General features: G+C 44.5%; 1 pseudogene; it reads right to left on the bottom strand.

Moving 5' to 3' along the window:
- Positions 1 to 903: 903 nt before the first annotated feature.
- On the bottom strand, positions 904 to 1,037 carry LOC114698512 (annotated as a pseudogene).
- Between the last annotated feature and the right edge of the window lie 9,071 nt (positions 1,038 to 10,108).

Here is a 10,108-nt window from a genome sequence, read left to right as displayed (position 1 = left end):
AACTACTGAGCCATTTCTCTAACTCCCAAAGTCACCTAATTGCAAATTACATTCTCTGTATGACTTTCGAACAACAGGATTGTGTAAGGACTCTCACATCCCTATCACCCCATCCTCAGAACTAATTGACAACTCCTGCTTAACAAAACACCTTTGAGTCAGGCAGTGTGGCACACACCTTGAATCCCAGCACTCAGGCAGGAGGCAGAGGTAGGTGGATCTCTGTGAGTTTGAGGCCAGCCTGGTATCCATAATGAGTTCCAAGCCCGCCAGGACTTCATAATGAGACCCTGTCTCTAAAAGACAAAAACAAAAAACCCAAAAAAAAAAAAAAAGCAACAAAAGAAAAAAATAAAAGTAAGTCCGAGAGACCAGCCTGGTCTACAGATGGAGTTCCAGGAAAGCCAGGGCAGTTACACAGAGAAACCCTGTCTCAAAAAACAAAATAAATGAAGAAACAGATAAAAGTAGAATAAAAGTAGCTGAGCAAGCAATGAAGAACAAGCCAATAAGCATTGTTCCTCCATGGTCTCTGCTTCAATTCCTGCCTCCTGATTCTTGCTCGGGTTCCTGCCCTGACTTCCTTCAATATGGAAGTCAATGCTACATGGGAGTCTATGCCAAATAAACCCTTTCCTCCCCAAGTGTTTCATCAGAAGAACGGAAATTAACTGACGTCCATTCATACACGGAAGAACATGTGGGCCGCTGGCAGTCAGTCTTTGGATGTTACATGCAACGTCATGACAAGCACTGGTCTATAGATTTTTGTGTGGCTATAAACTTTTTCTCTGTGTGTGTTCAGGTGTCTATGGGTCCATGTGTTTGTGGAGACCAACTTGGGTGTTTTTCTTCAGCTACTACCCACCATGTTTGTTGTTGTTGTTGTTTGTTTTTATTTTTTTAAATATGGAACAATTCATTAATTCCTGTGTCATCCTTGTGCGGGGGGGGTGGGGGGGGGGGGGGTGGGGTGGGGGGGCATGCTAATCTCTGTATCATTCCGATTTTATTGTATCTGCTGCCAAATAGAGCATCCACCTGGGTTTTTTGAGACAAGGTCTCTCCCTGGCCTGGAGCTACCAAGGCAGGCTGGCCAGTGAGGCACAGGGATCCACCTACCCCTGCCTCCTTGGCTCTGGGATTACAAGCTAAAATACCATGCCTGACTTTTTTTTTTTTTTTTTTTAATTTTAATTCTCTCCCTCAATAAAACCTTCCCCTCCAGGATACCTAGGAGCAGCCAAGTCCACATTTTTATTCACCCTGATTCTTTGAATCACAAAGAACAAGCATTTCAAAACCGAGAGCTTCAACAATGGCCACTGGCCATTCACACAGCCTCCGACTTTATCTGGGTCCTGGCCCAACACCCCACTCCACCCGACCTTGCCTTTCACAGGACCAGGATGTAACCTACTTGTGTCTCTGATCTTGTTAGTCACACCCTCTCTATGCCCTCTCACCCCCAATCTCAAGTGCCCCAAAATGAGAGGGGGAAGGGGCTCAGGAATCTCGAGCCTCCTTCCGGAGGGATCTGTTTCCCGGAAGTCCCTTTTGTCCTTCCCCATCCTGCTACATGTGACTAATACATGAACAGAACGAGCTGGCCTCCCCTCCTCCCCACTAATAGGTAGGTAGTCATTTTATCACTGCTTCAAGGACTAGCCCAGTGTTACCCATCCTTCCTCCCCTGTGGGTGAGCTCTCCCATACATAAGGGCTCCACTCTGGGGAACCTATGGGATATAGGGGTAGACACAGAGCCACCACCAGCAGGACCAAGTCCCTGCCCTAAGACAGGGAGGCGATCTTCACACTTTCAGCACCTTTGGGTAGAAATGATGGGATATGCCACTCTCTTAACTCACATTAGACTGTGAAACTTAATTATTTCATTCTCTCATGCAAATGAATCCTCTATTCTTTTAATAAAACTGTTTGATACCACATACATGTTTTTTTTTTCACAATGAAAGACCTCTCGTAGAGCTCTACAAATATCTTTGCATACTTTCTCAAATATTATACACGCACCCTTTGTAGTAGTTCTCAACCTGTGGGTCACAACCCCTTTGGCAAACCTCTGTCTTCAGAAATATATTTCTTACCATTCATAGCAACAGCAAAATTATAGTTATGACGTAGCAACAAAAATAATTGTATGGTTGGGGGTCACCGCAACATGAGGAACTGCACTAAAGGGTCGCAGCGTTAGGAAGGCTGAGAACCACTGACCCATTGTGTTGCTCTGTCTGCTAGGATGGTTTTAGCATTGAACACACGCAGTGCTCAAATCTTGGTATCTAAAAACCGTTCTCTTTGGTCTTTGGGGAAATGGCTGGTTCAAGGCTGGGGGTGGACGGTCCAAGTGAGTCTACAGCATCTTATGTCACCAGATAGTAAGGAAGTTCTATACACTGATGGGATCTGTCAAAAGGATGCAGGAGGCAGCATGGGTGAGCCTTCCACTGGCCAAATCTGGAACGATTCGAGCATTCAAACTGATGATGATAATTCATTCCATTCCACTGAATAAAACATGAACCCACAGTGATGTGCATAGGGGAGTGGGAGACTGGAGAGATAGTTCACTGGTTAAGGGCATGAACTGTTGTTGCAGAGGAACCAAGATCAGTTCCCATCACCCACAATGGGTAGCTCACAATGGCCTGTAAATCCAGCCCAGGGAATTGGACATCTCTGGTCTCCTCAGGCACTCATCAGCACATAATCACACAGAGACACATGCGTAATTAAAAACAATCGAATCTTTAAAATAAATAAATAAATGGTGAGAAAAGCGAATAGATCCATGATAGGGAGAATTCATTTTTAATTTGTGTGGTGTTGAGCATAGAACACAGGATCCACCACTGATCCACACCCTCTGTCTACACACTCCTCTTTAAAGTCAAGTACCAACTATGGAGCATAAACAGCTCGATGGCATTAGAAAATTGCTACATGTCAACTGTGATAGTAATAGCCCAGGCATGAAACATGCCCAAACTGGTAAGCAGTAGTTGGAAAGGAAACAGGATATTTGCATGGCCCCAAAGGTCCTCCTCCTACAAAGCAGTTTTTAATTTCCAAAAGAAAAAAAATGTTGCTTTGGCAGCAGACTGTGTTAGCGTCATTCTAGGGCAAACCGACAGCGTGGACTGCCCGTGGGGGTGGCACTAAGAAAAGCTGAGTGCCACTCTGGTGACAATCGTACCAAACAATACACAGTCTCATCACAGTCATCAGGAACATCAGACAAGCCGAGCTGAAGGATGGGGTACGAAGTCACTCTGTAACTACTCTGGGTTGAAGAGGAGCAAAGAAAGGGAACAAGCCAGTGTATGTGTGGCCCTGGACCAGGTCCCTTCACTTCAAGGACATGATGGAGACCATTGCCAAACATCACGATGCGGGCTAGAAGAGTGTATGGGAGTTTCTTGTACTACGCTGGCCACTTTTTAGTCCCCTTGTAACTTTCAAGTTCTTTCCAGTGAAAAGTAAGAGCCAGGCGGCGGCGCACACCTTTAATCCCAGCACTCGGGAGGCAGAGCCAGGCAGATCTCTGTGAGTTCGAGGCCAACCTGGGCTACAAAGCAAGTTCCAGGAAAGGCGCAAAGCTACACAGAGAAACCCTGTCTCGAAAAAACAAAAAAAAAAAAAAAAAGAAAAAGAAAAAGAAAAAGAAAAGAAAAGAAAAGTAAGAAGAAAAAAAACCCCAGCAGAAGAAAGCCAGAGGAGAGTGTGAGAGAAGAATGTGCAGGTTGTAACCAGATGAGGGAACAGGACTGACCACTTCGTGTCAAACTGGTGAAAGAAAAACCTTCAAGCTGAAGGAGAAAAAAGACAGGCTGGGTTATACAGCATTGGTTTCTCCTGTTCCAGTCTTGACTGAAAATACCATCCTCACTACATAGCCAGGCGGGGTGCTACCTCCACCTGTAATTCCAACATTTGGGAAAAGGCAGGAGGATTACTCGGAGTCCCAGGCCAGCCTGGGCTATAAAACACAACTATCTCAAACAAACAACAAACAACAACAACAACAAACATGATAGAGGCTAGAGAGATGGTGTGGTGCTGGGAACCTCTGGAACCTAGAACTCCATGACCCAAGGCATCCAACACTCTCTTCTTGCCTCTAAGGCACCTCCCCACACCTGACACATGCTGTGGAATATAGTTTAAGATGTGTTACATTTGTTTATGCTGTGGAACATTTGTTTAGTGGTGTGAAGATGTGCTGCATTCTTTTATGTTGCATTTGTTTAACTCTGTGAAGATGTGTTACTTCACCTGTCTAAAACACCTGATTGGTGTAATAAAGAGCTGAATGCCAATAGCAAGGCAGGAGAGAGAAATAGGTGGGGCTGCCAGGGGGAGAGAATTAATAGGAGAAATCTAGGCTCGAGAAAGGAGTGAGAAAAGGAGGAGAGGAGGAGGCCAGGGGCTAGCCATTCAGCCAGCCATGGAATAAGAAGGAAAGAAAGATACATAGAGTAAAGAAAGGTAAGAAGCCCAGAGGTAAAATGTAATTAAAGAGAAATGGGATACGTTAAGTTAGAAACAAGCCAAGCTAAGGCCTGGCACTCATAAGTAAGAATAAGTCTCCATGTATTTATTTGAGCGCTGGGTGGCAGGCCCTTAAGAGTAAAACAACAACAACTACAGACACACATACACAACAATCATTATTATCGTTATCATCATCATTACTATCATCACTCTTGTAGTTTGAATGTAATTGGCCCCCATAAGCTCATAGGGTGTGGTGGTATTGTGTTCCCCAAAATATTGTGCACTCTAGTAAACTTATCTGGGGTCAGAGAACAGAACAGCCACTAGATACAGAGGCTAGAAAATGGTGGCACTCACACCTTTTATCCTAGCCTTCTGGAGGCGTGGATCTCTGTGAGTTCATGGCCACACTGGAAATAGCCAGGCATGGTGACTCATGCCTTTAATCCCAGGAAGTAATGACAGAAAGCAGAAAGGTATATGAGGCATGAAAACCAGGAACTTGAGCCTGGTTAAGCTTTTGGGCTTTTGAGCAGCAGTTCAGCTGAGATCTATTCGGATGAGGACATGGAAGCTTCCAGTCTGAGGAAACAGGATCAGCTGAGGAATTGGCAAGGTGAGGAAGCTGTGGCTTGTTCTGCTTCTCTGATCTTCCAGCACTGACCCCAGTACCTGGGTCCAGGTTTCTTTTTATTAATAAGACCATTTAAGATTCCTGCTACAATAGGGAATGGCATTCTTAGGAGGTGTGGCTTTGTTAGAGTAGGTCTGACCTTGTAGGAGGAAGTGTGCCACTGTGGAGGCAGGCTTTGAGGTCTCATATATGCTCAAGCCATGCCCAGTGTCTCAGCTCACTTCCTGTCACCTGTGGATCAAATGTATCTTCTCCACTCTCAGCTCCTTCTCCAGCACCATGTCTGTCTACACGCCACCATGTCCTGCCATGATGATAATGGACTGGACCTCTGAAACTGTAAGTGAGCCAATTAAATGTTTTCCTTTATAAGAGTTGCCATGGTCAGGCAGTGGTGGCACATGCCTTTAATCCCAGCACTCAGGAGGCAGAGGCAGATGGATCTCTGTGAGTTCGAGGACAGCCTGGTCTACAGAGTGAGTTTCAGGACAGCCAAGACTGCTTCACAGAAAAAAAAAAAAAAAAAAAAAAAAAAAAAAAAAAAAGCCATGGTGTCTCTTCACAGCAACAGAAACCCTAAGATAGTCACCATCTTTAAAAAAACTAAATAAGTATATTTTTCATGAATTATCCAAAATAGAACAGAAATAGATCTATTCAGAGATAGACCTACTAAAGTCCATTGTTGAGGTCCACAGAGGTTTCCTAGTGAGATCTGAGCTTGCTTTACACAGCAGAGCTTCATAAGGGGGTGGATTGACCACGTGTGTGGTTACCAGGTGTTTGGAATGTTCTGCACTTGGCTGTGCTGGGGGGAAGTCTTTTGCTCCACCCCCTTGGCATTCCTTTAAAAGCCCTATAGAAGAGACAGAAGGGGCCGTGGGTTTTGACCTCCTGAGGCTATCCTGTGTTTCTGCCTGTCTCTCCTCTCTATATTTCTATCTAAATCCCTTATCTCTCATTCCTCAAGAGTCCCTGGGGTAAATAAATGTGGGAGCTGGTCTGTCTCCCACAGTCCATATAACTATGGCTACTTGTACAAAAACATGTATATAGTGAAAATTGAGTTTCAAGTGACTGTAGTCACACCCAGTTCAAAATCCAATATGAAAAGTAGTACCAAAGGCCTGGAGCCAGGGGATATTCTCAAAATGGGTTTAGTACCTAAATTTATCTACCTGGAAGGTTTTTAGAGAGAGGCTCATCCTACTTAACCTTTTCAAGTAAAGGACATCCCTTTTGGTAGAAAGTCTATACTCCACCATGAAGGAGGCACGCCATGCCTGCCCTCGACTGAGCATCTCCCCAGAGAAACAGGTTCTATTTTAGCCCTGCATGGTGCCCTGTAGAGACATGGCTTATGGACAATTTATTTCACTTGGCTGCTCATGTGCAAACATATCAATCAAGCGGCTTATGAAGTGGCAACTTACCTACTCACTCAGTTTGTGCTTCTGTTAAAGTAAGTACGCCTTAGCCAGGCATAGGAGGTCAGGCCTATAGTCCTAGCTGTTTGGGACGCTGAAGCAGGAGGATCCAGTGGACCCAGGTGGGTTCATGAGCCTATCAATAACTAATAGGAACAGTATTGTGTAGGCTCTTTGGTAGTCTAGATAGCGGCTCTGCTCTAGAGGTTAGCAGTGATCACTAGCCCGATTGCCAAATAAGAAAACTGCATCTAGCCTCCAACAAATGCCACTGCAGAGTAAATACTGCTGGACCACCACGGAGACGTCACCTGCTTCTAAATCCAGTGCAATTTCATGACACCAAGTTCACTTGAAAGTACCACAAATTACTGATCCCAACCCATTTTTATTTTGTATCTATAGCTCAAGTCTCTCTCTCTCTCTCTCTCTCTCTCTCTCTCTGTCTTGTGTGTGTGTGTGTGTCTGTGTGTGTCTGTGTGTCTATGAGTTTGAGGCCAGCCTGGTCTACAGAGTGAGTTCCAGGACAGCCAAAGCTACACAAAGAAACCCTGTCTCAAAAACAAACAAACAAAAGACTACTCTTGAGATGCAGGGAGCCACACCAGCTTGCAGTCTAGGACTTGGGACAACAAGTCCAATTTTAGTCTGGGCAGCCAGAAACCAAGCTCAGCAATGAAAAATAAGTTCTAGACAGCTGTAGAAAATGATGTTTTTCAAAAAGAATTTTCTAGAATGCTTAACCAATGTGCCATCAAATTTGAAAGACAAGACAGCGGGTTTTCATCATATTTATAAAAAGAGCCATCTACTCTGCTTGTGATGGTTTCATCCATTTGGAATATGGTGTAAGTAAGTACATGTAACCAGAGTGTGATGTCTTTCATTTGGAATATGGTGTAAGTACATGTAACGAGAATGTCCCATTTGGTCTTTAAATGTCATGAACATTTCAGCAAAATTTGCATGTGTGCTTTTTTTTTTTTTTTTTCATTTTCCTAAGAAAAGATGTTGAAATAAAGTGATGGGCTGGAGGCTTATTTATTTAAAACTTACTCACTCTACAAATATTTATTGATGGCATGCCAGATGCAATCGAAGAGCGTGTTTCTCATCATAGGAATTAAGTTTGGGGTTTCTAGATGGGGTCCACCATGTTTTCCAGGCTGGCCCCAAACTCCTGGGCTCCAGCAAGTCTCCCCCTTCAGCCTGCAGAGTGGCTGCTTCTGCCGGTGTGTGCAGCTAAGCTTAGCTGAATTAAGTGCATCTGGGCTAACAGACTCGTGGCAGTTCAAGGCATATCTCAACATAGTTAATATCCAAAATATTAATTTGTTCCGGGCCCTCCCCGCTTCCGTGTGTGTGTGTGTGTGTGTGTGTGTGTGTGTGTGTGTGTGTGTGTGTGTAAGCGTGTACTCATGGAAGTCAACAGGCAACTTGTTGGTGTTCTCTCCTTCTACCATGCATGTAGAGCCTGGGGATCACACTTGGGTCCTCAGACTTGGTGGCTGGTACCTTTACTTCCTAAGCCATTTCATCAACCCATTTTAGATATTTTTTTGGGGGGGAGTCAATAAAAGCATCATCTGAAGTATTCTAAAATATTCATCTTAAGCAATTATATCAGAATCAAGTCTGAGTCATCAATGTTTGGGCATATGGAGAATATTTTTTTTAAGATTTATTTATTTATTATGTATACAGCATGTATGACCAGAAGAAGGCGCCAGATCTCATTACAGATGGTTGTGAGCCACCATGTGGTTGCTGGGAATTGAACTCAGGACCTCTGGAAGAGCAGTCGGTGCTCTTAACGTCTAAGCCATTTCTCCAGCCCCGAGAATAATATTAATATGCTTGAAAATGAAGATGAGAATCTCCCGCTCTCTTTCCCTCGACCCTCGCCCTTCATTACTCCCACTCATGTCCAGGCTGTTCATGTAGATCTCATCCATTTCTCCGTGTCTTTTTTGGGGTCCCGTTTTCCAGGTAGCCTCACTGGTGATGTGAGTAGCAGTCCAGTCATCCTTGTTCCACATCTAGCATCCTCCTATGAGTGAGTACATACCATATTTGTCTTTCTGAGTCTGGGTTACCTCACTCAGGATGATTTTTTCTAGATCCATCCATTTGCCTGCAAACCTCATGATGTTATTGGATCAAGAAAAGAGAAGGAGAACAAGGAATAGGAGACCATGGTAAATGAAGACCACATGAGAAAAGGAAGAAACAAAGAGCTAAAGAGGCCCACAGAAATCCACAAAGATACCCCCACAAAAGACTGCTGGCAATGGTCGAGAGACAGCCGGGACTGACCTACTCTGGTGATGAGATGGCCAAACACCCTAATAGTTGGGCCAGAAACCCCATCCAAGGACTGAGGAATCTGGATGCAGACATCCATGGCTAGGCCCCGGGTGGAGTGCTGGGAGTCTAATTAGCGAGAAAGAGGAGGGTCTATATGAGCGAGAATTGTTGAAACCAAGGTTGGATAAAGCACAGGGACAAATAACCAAATGAATGGAAACACATGAACTATGAACCAAAGGCTGAAGGGCCCCCAGCTGGATCAGGCCTCTGAATAGTGAGACAGTTGATTGGCTTGATCTGTTTGGGAGGCATCTAGGCAGTGGTACCAGGTCCTGGGCTTGTTGCATGAGTTATCTGTTTGAAACCTGGGACTTATGCAGGGACGCTTGGCTCAATCTGGGAGGAGGGGACTGGACCTGCTTGGACTGAGTCTATCAGGTCGATTCCAGTCTTCTGGGGAGACCTTGATCTGGAGGAGTTGGGAATGGGGGTGGGCTGGGGGAAGGGGAGGGGGCAGGAAGGGAGAGAACAAGGGAATCTGTGGCTATTATGTAGAACTGAATAGTATTGTAAAATAAAAAGAAAAAAAAAATAAAAAGAAAATGAAGATGAGAGACTAGCAGCCCAGGCCGATCAGGATCCTCTGCCCAAGTCTTTGAAATGCTGGGGTTACAGATGGGTACCACAGTGCCTGGCTTAAAGTCACGGTTGATCGTAGAGGAGGGAGATGATGGAGAATAACGTGACAGGACGAATCAGATCCAGGGGGCTAGAGAACTCTTCAAATGTAGAGAGCAGCCCTATGGGTTACCAACCCAAAGGCTGTTACTCTTCCCTGTAGATAGAACTCGGATGCCCAATTTTTCAGCATTCAGTGTAACTTGGGGTTCCCTTGTGATCTGGTTTCTGGTCAAGGAGAAATAAAAAATTCTTTTTTTTAAAGGCTTTTTTTTTTAAAAAAAAAAAAAAAAGATTGATTTATTTATTATGTATATAAAAGAGGGTGCCAGATCTCATTACAGATGGTTGTGAGCCACCATGTGGGTGCTGGGAATTGAACTCGGGACCTCTGGAAGAGCAAGCATTTGGTGCTCTTAACCTCTGAGCCATCTCTCCAGCCCTGAAATAAGGAATTCTGTCAGAGGCTTCTAGAAAAGACTCTCCTATATTGTCAACAGAGAATGTACTTTCATTTCCTATGCCATCAAATGAAATTG

This window comes from Peromyscus leucopus, chromosome 17, assembly GCF_004664715.2.
Source record: "Peromyscus leucopus breed LL Stock chromosome 17, UCI_PerLeu_2.1, whole genome shotgun sequence".
NCBI lineage: Eukaryota > Metazoa > Chordata > Mammalia > Rodentia > Cricetidae > Peromyscus > Peromyscus leucopus.
This window is presented reverse-complemented; position numbering and strand designations above follow the sequence as displayed.